This window comes from Bos grunniens, chromosome 6 (genome assembly GCF_055505025.1).
Source record: "Bos grunniens cultivar Pamir isolate PY7600 chromosome 6, Bosgru_T2T1.0, whole genome shotgun sequence".
NCBI classification, from domain to species: Eukaryota; Metazoa; Chordata; class Mammalia; order Artiodactyla; family Bovidae; genus Bos; species Bos grunniens.
In genome coordinates, this window is record NC_141170.1 from 78,626,336 (window position 1) to 78,640,201 (window position 13,866).

Consider the following 13,866-nt stretch of genomic DNA (forward strand, 5'->3'; position numbering starts at 1 on the left):
TTATGTTAGATCTTGTCTTATATTAAATTTCCCCTTTATTGCCCCTAAATATGCCCCACTAAAACCTAGTACCACTTCTAAAATAGCAGAGTCAGAACCTTAAGAAATTCATTACTCAAAAAAGCAAGAAAAGTAAAGGCAAAAAGACCAACTTTTTTTTTTTAGGACCAACTTTTTTAAAATTCTAAAAATTAACCAAAGGCTTGAAACAACCTTGAAATAAGATGACTTATTAAAAAAAAAAAACTCTAAACTTTAATACAAGCAATAATATTTGTAGCCTTTCAGTCAACCAATTATAATCCCCCCTCCCCAGTTCCTTAGTAAGCTTGAAACCTAGCAGCCTCACATTCATGGTAGTTGAGAAAAACAGCAGCCCTCAGAGACCAGGAACAAGACAAAGATATTGGTTCTCACCACTTCTTTTGAACACTGTACAGGAAGTGTTTGCCAGGGCAATTTAGGCAAGAAAAAAGATAAATGAAATCTAGGTTAAAAGGAAAGAATTAAAGCCACTTCTATTATCAGATGGAAATACCCTGAATATAGAAAATCCTACAGAAAACACACACATACAATTAGAACTAATAAATTAATTCAGTAAGGTTGAAGGATATAAATCAAAACATGAAAATCAATTATATCCCTATACACTAGCAATAGAAATCTGAAGTTAAATTAAGAAAACAATCTGCAGGAGCATTACAAAAATAAAATGCTTAGGGATAAATTTAACAAGAGAAGTACAAAAGTTTGTGCACTGAAAATAACAAAAACATTCATTGCAGAAAACTAAATAAATGTGCATAAATGGAGAGATACCCCATATATGGGGATCAGAAGATTTATTATTAAGTCAAAAACATTCCCCAAATTGACCTATAGATTACATAAAATCATGATAAAATTTCAGCTTCCTTTTTCAGAGAAAGTGACAAAGTCATCCTAAAATTCATGTGGATATACAAGAGCCCAAGAATATTTAAAATAATACTGAAAAGGAAGAACAAAGTTGGAGGACTTATACTTCCTGATTTTATGTTGACTATAAAGCCATAGAATCAAGATGAATGTGATACTGGCATAAGGATAGACATATATATCAACTGCACAGAACTGAAAGTCCAGAAATAATCCCTTACGCTTGTGAGCAATTGATTTCAACAAGGGTACGAGACAATTAACTTGTGAAATATAACTTCTTCAATAAATGGTATTAGGATAACTTGCCATCCACAAACAGAGAAATAAATTTTAGCAGATGGAAGTAATTCTTTTGACCTTGGACTAGGTAATGATTTCTTAGACATAACAATATAAATATAAGCAACACCAAAAGAACTTATAAATTGGATTTTATCTAAATTGATAACATTTTTTCTACAAAATATATTATCCCTTAAAATGAAGGGACAACACACAAAATAGGAGAAACTCTTTGTAAATTATTTATCTGATAAGGAACTTGTATCCATAATGTGAAAAATTCTTATAACTCAATAATAAAAAGACAAATAACCCAACTGAAAATGGAAAAACATATTAGCACAGACATTTCTCTAAAGTTTAGATATGCAAATAACCAATAATTACATGGAAGATGCTCAGTATCACTAGTCATTAGGAAAATGCAAGTCAAAAACCACAGTGCCATACCACTTCACACTGGGTAACATGACTGAAATCAAAAAGAGATGATAAGGGTTGGCATGAATATGGATAAATTGGAAGCCTCATACATTGTTGGCTGGATGGTAAAACGATGCAATCAGTTTGGAAAATAGTTTGCCAGTTTCTCAAAATGTTAAACATGGAGTTAGCCTATGAGTCAGCAATTGTATTCATAAGTATACACATTAGAGAAATGAAAACAACGATCCACACAAAACTTGTAAATGAATGTGCCCTGCAGCATTATTCATGTAAACCAAAAAGTGGACAAAAACCAAAAGCCCATTAGGTGATGAACGGATAAACAAAATGTGGTGCAGCCATACAATGGAATATTATTTTGAAGTAAAAAGTAATAACTTATATATACTTGCTATATTATGGAAGAGCTTTGAAAAACTATGCTAAGTGAAAGAAGGCAGTCACAAAAGGTTACATGATTCCATGTGATAGGAAATGTCCAGAATCAACAAATACATGGAGACAGAGAGTGACTGCCAGGAGCATGGAGACAGGGACCGGGGGAGGAGACTGCTGATTGATAATGGCTTTATTTTGAAGGTATGATGATAATGTTCTAAAATTAGTGGTGATGACTGAACAATTCTGCAAATATGTTAAAACAACTGAATTACACACTTTAAAAATTAAATTGTATATTATGTGAATGATCTTCCCGACCCAGGGATTGAACCCTGGTCTTCTACATAACAGGCAGATTCTTTACCATCTGAGCCACCAGGGAAGCCCATGTAAATTATACCTCAACCAAACTCTTATTAAAAAATCTAGCACTAAAGATTATAAGAAAAAAATTAATGAGCAAACATAAAAAAGTTCTTAGTAGACAGACAAGCATCATGGTATTTAAGCAATACTATGTTAGCTATAATCAGCTGTAATTACTATTTGAAAACAAAGATATTTATCAAGATTGATTTTTAAATTAGAATAACTTAATATAGAACTTTTAATTTTTCAAGATGAATGCAATGTTTTTACCTAATGCTTGACTAATTTACTCTTACAAATTCATAATATTGCTTTTGTAAATAAATATCATTTGATAGCAAAAGCTGTAAAATTTATTTCATTATCCAGAGATTGCTTTCTTCTGATACAATTCTTTGTCTTCAAGTAGGATTTTTCCTGTGTCATCATAATTTCCTTTCTCTATAATGTCATTTCTTATGTGAATGTACAAAAACCCATACTGAATTTTGCTGAAATTATATATGAAAAAACATGCTGGTGTCAAAAAGACACTGAGTAACAACAAAACAACCATGAACTCTAACAGTGCTTCTGTAAAAATGCAGAGCCAGTTTACAATACTGTGTCATATGTCTGCTGCTGCTAAGTCACTTCAGTCGTGTCCGACTCTGTGTGACCCCATAGACAGCAGCCCACCAGGCTCCCCCGTCCCTGGGATTCTCCAGGCAAGAACACAGGCTCCTCCCTCCATGGGATTTTCCAGGCAAGAGTACTAGAGTGGGATGCCATTGCCTTCTCCGTCATATGTCTATCCCTCAGTAAAAAGCTGGATTTTCTTACATGTGTGAAGCTAAGTAGCTTCAGTCTGACTCTTTGGGACCTTATGGACTGTGGCCCACCAGGCTCCTCTGTCCGTGGGATTTCTCCAGGCAAGAATCCTGGAGTGGGCTGCCATGCCCTCCTCCAGGGGATCTTCCCAAACTCATGTCTCTTACGTCTCCTGCAGGCAGGTTCTTTACCATTAGTGTCATCTGGGAAACCCATTTTCTTACATAGAGAAGTTTGTCTACATCGAGTTTGCTAGCTTTTTTGTTTGTTTGTTTTTTTGCTGATTTTCTCATAGGCTAACAAACGACAGCTGCAACTGGAAAACAAATTTTAATGTAAGCATGGGAACCAGTCTTGGTTCTGCTACCTTATAAATTTACCTGTAATTTACAATTTCTGTTTCCAATAAAAAAATTGGACTATATAATCTGAAAAGAGTCTTTTAACTCCATAAGGTCATGATTTGACACTTTAACTTCTGAATGATTATCATTCACAACAAATTTTTTTTTTCATTCAGAACAAATTAATCCTCAATACTATACATATTTCTCCCACATCATCATTATTTTTAGAGAAAGAAACAAAATACACTTCTCAACTCAAAAAAGTTCCAAAATTGAGTGCGAGAAAAGACAAGGAGTATACACTAACAAACATTAATAAGGATCTTGGGGGATTATATAATTATTATGTGAATATTCTAAGTACTTTGAAGTTATTGTTTCCTTTCAAACATGAAATCAGCAAGTTGTCATTCTTTCTATCTGCTCAGACAAAAACACAAATAAAAAGAATAAGCTATTTCTCAAAAACCAAACTGATTTAGTGTTATAAATGAGGAATAATTCACAATAGTGCTAACCTAACACCAGGCACATCATTATCACCAAATAGCTTATTTTTATTCATGCTTTGCACAATTGCATTTAAGATTTCAGTAGGATTTGGAGACCTCGAAACAACATCATGTTCTACAAGCAGAGGAGTATGACAGACCCATCTGAATTGAGCTGTGCTGTTTCCTGGAATATTGATTTACTCTAAACTAGCTGAAAAGAAAAATCTATATGCCAAACAGTTGGTGAGGTGAAAAAAACCCAAAAAGTAAACTGACCATTCAGTGAGATTTGCAGAGCCAATATTGCTGAAGTTGTGGTCACAGAGGTGTAAAATAAGAAAGTTTACCGAGCAATGCTAATGGTATAAGGTTTAAACGGGGAAAAAAAAAAAAAACAACAACAAACCTAAGTGGGAAAAAGGAAAAGAAAGATGCAAACTTAAAAGTGACAAAATTAGAGTAGCCACAGAACTTGAATACAACTTTAAAGGTTGGATAAGCCAAGAAAAGTCTGTTCATCTGCAAGGCAATCCATATCATTTCTCAGGACGGATGGGAAGCAATGAAAAATGTCAACTAGTGGAATTAGTTGTGACCCAAAGCACATTATTCACAGGCAAATAATTAGTGTCTATCTGATTATTTTCACCACAAATGAAAACAAGAAGCATTGTTCTGTCCACATACTACTAAGTCAGCTCAGAATATTACTGGAACCATAGAGACATTTCCTCTGAAGGATTCAAAATCCAACTTTGAAAGGTATAAGCAAAACCCATTTTTAAGTCCTAATATAAGCTTACTTGGTATATTTAGATTGAATCTTCTCTTACTATTTTACTTTTATGCTAGAAGTGACTTCTGATATCATCCATCAATCCTTTTAACAAATGCTACCTTTACTGTAAAGCTTACAGACAGTATAAGCGGCTCATTCTCCTATGCAATAGACACACGTCTTAAATTATAATGCAATATAAGTTTGTTACATGCAATTAACGTCATTACGCATAATAATTATTTTATGATTTGACATTATAGATTTTGATTATATCAACTTCATAAAATAGTTTATTAAAGTTCTCTTAATAATTACATTATAATGCTTATTTAATGTCAGTCCCCTTGACAGACTGGATATTTTTTGAATAAAATAGTCCATGTCTTTTCACTTTTACATCTCCTTCTCTAACACAGTGCTTATTATCAATATGATGCCTGAGGCACAGTAAACAGCCAATAATATTTACTGAATGAATGAGTGAGTGAAGTCTCCAGCATTAATCTCCTGTCTGAATGTTGAGCTATCATCTTTCTACTGGAAATGTCCAGGTATATGAGATATGTGGGACTGGGTGTATCTCTTCTGCATATTCTGCCCTGTTCTCCAACTTCCATAACTTGGTTTAGCAATACCATCATGAATTAACCAGCAGGTATCTCTCTGTGTCTCTAGCTCTCTACCTTCTGTCTGTCTTTCTCTTCTCCCCTCCTCCCTCCCCATGTACACTCTTCTCCAGGAACACTCTTATTTGCAGTTCAAGGCCTAGCTCAAAGTCATTTATTTACTAAAATACCGTCATCAGCCTTAACACAGTCCATTTTTAGTTTATCTTTTCTGTTGTGACTCTCTTCATTCTAGACTGCATTTTTTGCCTTTTGTCTTTGAATTCATACTTTCTAGTGCAGTGCTGAGAAGATGACTGAAACCTAATAACCACTTTTCAGCATTCTTTTCCTTAAAATTCTACATATCCAAACTCAACTTTTCAAATGTCACTTGTAAACCTTTCAGTCCATCCTATTTATATTATGGCAAAACTGTCTAGAAATAGATGAAGATAAAAAGTAGATAAAGCTGCAAATATAAAATGCAATTTTATAATTAATGTTTTTGAATCTTACAGCAGATTTTAGAAGTTTGATATTTTTCCATGTTTTAATTTCAAACATTATTTGTTTAACATTAAAAATAGATTCTTCCTCTTTTACTTACAGAGTTTAATGGGAAAGACTAGATATCTTTAAAAGAGAATTAAAGATACCAAGGGAACATTTCATGTAAAAATGGGCACAATAAAGGACAGAAACAGTATGGCACTAACAGTAGAAGAAGATATTAAAAAGAGGTGGCAAGAATACACCAAAGAACTATACAAAAAAGGTCTTAATGACCCAGATAACCATCATGGTGTGATCACTCACCTATAGCCAGACATCCTGGAATGTCAAGTTAAGTGGGCCTTATGAAGCATTAGTATGAACAAAGCTTGTGGAGGTGACAGAATTCCAGCTGAGCTATCTCAAATCCTAAAAGATGATGCTGTGAAAGCGCTGCACTCAATATGCCAGCAAATTTGGAAAATTCAGTAGTGGCAACAGGACTGGAAAAGGTCAGTTTTCATTCCAATCGCAAAGAAGGACCATTCCAAAGACTGTTTAAAATACTGCACAACTGCACTCCTTTCACATGTTAGCAAGCTCAAAATCCTTCAAGCTAGGCTTCAACAGTACCTGAACTGAGGAATTCCAGATGTTCAAGCTAGATTTAGAAAAGGCAGAAGAACTAGAGATCAAATTGCCAACATCCCTTGGATCACAGAAAAAGCAAGGAAATTCCAGAAAAACATCTACTTCTGCTTCATTGACCACGATAGAGCCTTTGACTGTGTGTACCAAAACAAACTGTGGAAAATTCTTAAAGAGGTGGGAATACCAGACTACCTTACCTGCCTCCTGATAAACTTCTATTCAGGTTAAGAAGCAACAGTTAGTTAGAACAGGACATGGAACAATGGCATGATTTAAAATTGAGAAAGGAGTACATCAAGGAAGCATATTGTCACCTTGCTTATTTAAGTTATATGCAGAGCACATCATGTAAAATGCCAGGATGGATAAAGCTCAGACTGGATTCAAGAGTGCTGGGAGAAACAACAATAACCTCAGATATACAGATGACACTACCCTAATGGCAAAAAGCGGAGAGGAGCTAAAGAGCCTCTTAAAAAAGGTGAAAAAAGAGAGAGTGAAAAAGCTCGCTTAAAGCTCAACATTAAAAAACTAAGATCATGGCATCTGGTTACATCACTTCATGGCAAATAGATGGGGAAACAATGAGAAGACTGACATATTTTATTTTCTTGAGCTCCAAAATCACTGTGGACTGCGACTACAGCCATGAAATTAAAAGACATTTGTTTCTTGGAAGGAACGCTATGACAAACCTAGACAGAGTATTAAAAAGCAGAGACATCACTTTGCTGACAAAGGTCCATATAGTCAAAGCTATGGTTTTTCCGATAGTCGTGTACAGATGTGAGACTGGACTATAAAGAAGGCTGAGCACTGAAGAATTGATACTTTCCAACTGTGGTGCTGGAGAAGACTCTTGAAAGTCCCCTGGATAGAGAGGAGATCAAACTCGTCAATCCAACAGAAAATCAAACCTGAACATTCATTGCAAGGGCTGATGCTAAAGCTGAAGCTCCAATATCTCGGTCACCTGATGTGAAGAGCTAACTCACTGGAAAAGACCATGATGCTGAGAAAGACTGAAGGCAGGAGAAGAGGGTGACAGTTTGAGATGGCTGGATGGCATCATCAACTCAATGGACATGAGTTTGAGCAAACTCCAGGAGATAACGAAGGACAGGGAAGCCTGGAGTGCTGTAGTCCATAAAGTCTCAAAGAGTCAGACACAACTGAGTGACTGAACAACAACAACAATCCGACTTGCAGTGAAAGAAGAACCACTAAGAGTTCATGTGCTTAGTCACTCAGTGGTGTCCAGCTCTTTGTGACGCCATGGACTATCAAACCTGAATAATAATTGGAAGGACTGATGCTGAAGCTGAAGCTCCACCACTTTGGCCACCTGATGTGAAGAGTCAACTCATTGGAAAAGACTATGATGATGGAAAAGATTGAGAGTAGAAGGAGAAAGGAGCAACAGAGGGTGAGATGACATTATTGACTCAATGGACATGGATTTGAGCAAACTCAGGGAGATAGTGAAGGATAGTGAAGCCTGGTGTGTTGTAATACAAGGGGTCACAAAAAGCTGGACACGACTTAGTGACTAAACAAGAACAAGATCAAAACTGAAGTTCCAAATTTGTAAATGTCTCTCAGGCTAGTATCACTCATTTAAAAATTTCAACATATATGAAACAAGTGATATAGACTCTTCTTTGACAGAAATAAGACTGCTACAATTCAAATAAGATAAATGATGTGTATTAGGGGGATTAGCTGTTGATGACAAATGCTGTACTATTTCATATAATTTTAAAGTTTTAATATATATACAATAACTAAATTATATTTAGAACATGTATTATTTAAATTTGAGAGACAAAATACTTTTTAAATTATATCACTTAAGCATAAAGAGTGAGTTTTGCCTATTTTCCAGGGAAATGAAATAAACTGCTTTTAATTTTAAAGCACTTTCACAATAGTCTTTGACTATAAACAATTAACTCACTAATTACAAATAATGCTGGCTAATTTATTTAAAGACAGAAGAAAAACAAGTGTTCAATGTTCCTTCCAATCTTAAAGGTTGTGAATAATAGCAATAAAGCTGCATTTATTCATTTTTAAATAAATTTTGTCAGTAGTTTTGTTTATTTATTTACAGGATTTTGCTCAGTCTAACTATTGATATTATATGACCATACTTATTTATACTGAGTTCTGAGGTTTCATTTTATAACCAAACTAAATTAGTTTCCTGGAAAATAAATAAGCAATTAGGGGAAAAGGTATCATTCCCAATTAGCTAGAGTTCTGCTGGTCCATGTTTAATGTCATAATACAATAAAATAATCTGGCAAATGTTGCTGTTAGGAACTAGCTTCATCAGAAAAGTCAGGAAAAAGCTGTAGCTCTGCATGTCCTCAGCATATACTTGATAATTAAAGCCATATGCCTTCATCAATCTGGAAAGAATATGAATAATAGGAGGAGAAACAAAGAAACTAGCTTAGAAACCTGTTTGAAATGGTTGAATATATAACTATGGCAAAAACTGTGCCGCATTTCTCTAAGTTTAATTTTAGATTTCCTGGAAAAAATTTTCATTTTAATTCTTGATAAAATGTTTGCTAAGAAAAACATCATCAATATTCTATCTTTTAACCTGAGCAGCTAAGAACAAACACCATTTAACAAACATTTCCTCATTCATGGAACATTGAATTATGTGCTTCAGGGATAATGTAAAAAGGGAAAGAAGACACCATCTGAGAAACAATTAGCAAATTTTCTAAGTGGAGAGTCGGAACTTCTTCTTGTACTTTAAAAAAGGCTTTAGAATGCTTTCAAAATGTCATATATGTAAGGGCAAATAGATAAAAACTGAGTAAGTAACTCCAAAAAGACATGGATACGAGTCACTTGGAGTTCACTAAGTCATACCAGAAAGAGGTTATACCTAAACCAGTTTTTAAAGACAAGTGCAATGGTCGAAAAGAGAGAAGGAGAAAGAAAAAGCATGCAAATACAAAGATATCCAGAAAGAACAAAACTTTACAAATGTAAATGAGCAAGATGGGTACTTATGCTTTCTGGGGATAGAGAAATCCACAGTAGGATTAGTACATTTAAGAAAACGTAGAGCCTGTGAGAGGATTCAAGAGAGTCAAATGCCCTTCAAAAACATCAGTTCGATAAAATTAGCCAAACTGAGTAATTATGCATTTTGGGGTAGAGAGGGATGTTTTGATGGGACGAAAGCAACAAAACCAGAAACACCAGCATCTTAGAAAAGCTACGTGATGATCAAAATGATTCTAAAATATATTTAGACATATATCCAACGACTTTACTTGCAGACTGAATCATCCTTAACATGGAATTATCCTACAACTGTAAATGTCAGGATATGCTTTTTTTTAATGCTAGTTTATTTTTTATGCTATTTATACGCCAGCTACTTCCCAAACAGATTTCTGAAGGGCACAGATAGAGTAAAATCATAAAAGAACATTAAAATAGTAAATGAGGGTGAGCAAGCATATAGCAGGAACATTTAACTAAGAAAAGTTAGTGCCATTAAACACAAAAGCCCTGAATTTCTGGTAGCCAAAGCACATGCTAAGTAAGATGAATTCTCTCAGTCCTTTATTTCATCATGAAGCAAATACGATAATACAACATGTATAAAATTGTGGTCAAATATAAAAAATACTAGTTCATTCAACTAGGAGTTAATTTTTTCCTAGTTTTGAATTCAGAAAGGAATTTTTTGTTTTGTTATTTAAATGAGAGATACCAATTAGCATGAGGAAGGAATGTGTCCCTTTTGTCAAAATTACAAAAACTGCAAATGTTCTAGGTAGGGTTATTCCTTAAAACAAAGGCTGATGAAATCAGGGCAAAATAGCTGTAAATATTATACAAAGGCAATGCTTATAAAATGGGCTATATCTGCATTGTTTAATAGCCTGATACATGAATTAGGAAGAGTCAATGGTATCCTTTCTAGCAAAATTACAAAGATAAATGTTCTACTTAAGGATAATAACAACCCCAGTCAAACTGAGGACAAAATATTTGGTTATACATATATAAAGGCAAATAATTAAGTAAGCTCCATTTTGGCAATGCAGCGCTATGCTTAGTCACTCAGTCATGTCTAACTCTTTGTGACCCCATGGACTGTAGCCTGCCAGGCTCCTCTGACCAAGAAGATTCTCCAGGCAAGAATACTAGAGTGGGTTGTCATGCCCTCCTCCAGGGGATCTTCCAAATCCAGGGATCATACTCAGGTCTCCTGCATTACAGGTGCATTCTTTACTGTCTGAGCCACCAGGGAAGCCCATCTTGGCAATCTGATGTACTAATTTGGAAGAATGACTGGTGTAGCAAACATTTTTCAGGATATTTGCTGAGTCAAAATTGACATTTTCTTTTTCTCTTCTTATTTTTCTCCATCTTCTCATTCCCCTTCTTTAAAAAAATAAAAAAAAATCTGTCTCCCTTTACCCTACCTTCTCCAATACATAGGGGTGGGTATTTCATGACCCTGGGTCATTGACCACAGTTAACTGGATCAGAGTTGGACAGCAGACTAAAGGGGTCCTGTAAGATGCTTTTTTTACCACAACATTGTTCGGACATACTCTCCCTGAGTTTAGGCTATTCCTCTATTGGAAGAGAGAGAAACCAGAAACCAGTTAAAAGCCATCTTCTACCACTGCTTCTCTTTATATTTAATGAAAGATTAGATAGAGGAAGAAGGGAAGAAAAGAAGGAAAGGGGCACAGAAGTGAGGGAAGTAGGAGGGGAAAATAACTTAGGAAGAGGAGAGAGGGAAGAGAAGAAAAAGAGGAGAGAGAAGGAAGAGGAACTAGAGAAAGAGAGAGAGATGGCCTGTCAATTCCTTCAGTTTTCCTTCAATGAGTTTTCAATTCTTGATTCTATCTTCAGGGTTTACTGAGGACTTGCAGGGGTGTTTTCTACTCTTTGTACATCTCTCTCTTTTTTAAAGGCATATCCCCAGCTTTTCATGAAGATAACATTGAAAACTAATAAGGACCTGCTGTACAGCACAGTGAACTGTACTCAATACTCTGTAATGATCAAATGGGAAAAGAATCTAAAAAAGAGTGGATATATGTATATGTATAATTGAGTCACTTTGCTGTACAGTAGAAAGTAACACAACACTGTAAGTCAACCATACTCCAATAAAAGCTAAAAAAAAAACAAAGGAAGCCCCTGCCCCTTTCAAAGCCAAGACCAAAGCAATGCCTTTGAAGGCCAAGGAGGCAGTGTTGAAAAGCATCCATGGACACAAACAAAGATCTGGACCTCACTCACTTTCAGACAGCTCAGGAGGCAGCCCAAATATCCTCAGAAGAGCACCCCTAGGAGAAACAAGCTTGACCACTCTGCCATCATCAAGTTCCCCCTCATCACTGAGTCAACCATGAGGAAAATAGAAGACAACACCACACTGCTGTTTCCTGTGGATGTCAAGGCCAACAAGCACCAAATTAAACATGCTATGAAGAAGCTCTGTGACACTGACATAGCTAACATCATCACCCTGATCAGGCCTAATGGAGAGAAGGCATATGTTTGACTATGATGCTTTGGAATGTTGCCAACAAAATTGGCCACTGAGTTCACCTGGCTAGTTCTAAATATAAAAGTTCTTACAAGACAAAAAAAGAAAGAAAACCCCAACAACAACAACAAATACCCCTATAAATCACTACTTCTGCTTTAACACCGGTGGAAGAAGAGCAAGGAATGTGCGGTCAGGGTAAGCAACGTTTCACTGATACAACATTTTAGTTCATCCAAATTGCTGTAATGTACTGGGAACACGGAAATAGCAAAAGCAGTGCTGTTATGCCTAGATAGTGACCCAGTCTTCTACTCCAGAGGCCTCAGATGTCACATGATTAGGCCTCAGACTGGTTTGCTTGTGCCGTGATGACTGGCCAGCCTTATGTATTTTGAGCAAGTACTATTTCACTACCCTTGTGCTTCTGACTTGCTTCACTTTTTTTTTTCTCATGACTGCTCACATCTTATTATTTTTTCGCCTCTTAAAAAATTTAGTTATCATTAACCAAACATTCTAAGAAGTGTTTTAGGTTTAAAGTAAATGATTCAGTAAATACAAATTGAACACACATATACACTGTGCAAGACACATGGGAAGAATTCAAGAGGAAACATCAACAACACACTATATTGTGGCAAACCTTGAAATGACACAGTAACTGAATTTAACTTATAACAGTTTATGTCTACCTACTTTTCCCAAGATAATCTTCTCTCTCAGTTCAGTTCAGGTCAGGTCAGTCGTTCAGTCATGTCCAACTCTTTTCGACCCCATGAATCGCAGCACGCCAGGCCTCCCTGTCCATCACCAACTCCCGGGGTTCACTCAGACTCACATCCATCGAGTCAGTGATGCCATCCAGCCATCTCATCCTCTGTAGTCCCTTTCTCCTCCTGCCCCCAATCCCTCCCAGCATCACAGTCTTTTCCAATGAGTCAACTCTTCACATGAGGTGGCCAAAGTACTGGAGTTTCAGCTTTAGCATCATTCCTTCCAAAGAAATCCCAGGGCTGATCTCCTTCAGAATGGACTGGTTGGATATCCTTGCAGTCCAAGGGACTCTCAAGAGTCTTCCCCAACACCACAGTTCAAAAGCATCAATTTTTCAGCACTCAGCTTTCTTCACAGTCCAACTCTCACATCCATACATGACCACTGAAAAACCATAGCCTTGACTAGACGGACCTTTGTTGGCAAAGTAATGTCTCTGCTTTTGAATATGCTATCTAGGTTGGTCATAACTTTCCTTCCAAGGAGTAAGTGTCTTTTAATTTCATGGCTGCAATCACCATCTGCAGTGATTTTGGAGCCCAAAAAAATAAAGTCTGACACTGTTTCCACTGTTTCCCCATCTATTTCCCATGAAGTGATGGGACTAGATGCCATGATCTTCGTTTTCAGAATGTTGTGCTTTAAGCCAACATTTTCACTCTCCAATTTCACTTTCATCAAGAGGCTTTTGAGTTCCTCTTCACTTTCTGCCATAAGGGTGGTGTCATCTGCATATCTGAGGTTATTGATATTTCTCCCAGCAATCTTGATTCCAGCTTGTGCTTCTTCCAGCCCAGTGTTTCTCATGATGTACTCTGCATAGAAGTTAAATAAGCAGTGTGACAATATACAGCCTTGACATACTCCTTTTCCTATTTGGAACCAGTCTGTTGTTCCATGTCCAGTTCTAACTGTTGCTTCCTGACCTGCAAACAGGTTTCTCAAGAGGCAGGTC

At 36.1% G+C, this 13,866-nt stretch overlaps 1 protein-coding gene and 1 pseudogene across 3 annotated transcripts in view; one reads left to right on the forward strand and one right to left on the reverse strand.

Annotated features, from left to right (window-relative positions):
* SLIT2 (slit guidance ligand 2) overlaps nucleotides 1-13,866 on the reverse strand; it is a 405,363-nt gene that overhangs the window by 315,770 nt on the left and 75,727 nt on the right. The window lies entirely within an intron of this gene.
* LOC147370912 (large ribosomal subunit protein uL23 pseudogene) lies at nucleotides 10,343-12,149 on the forward strand (annotated as a pseudogene).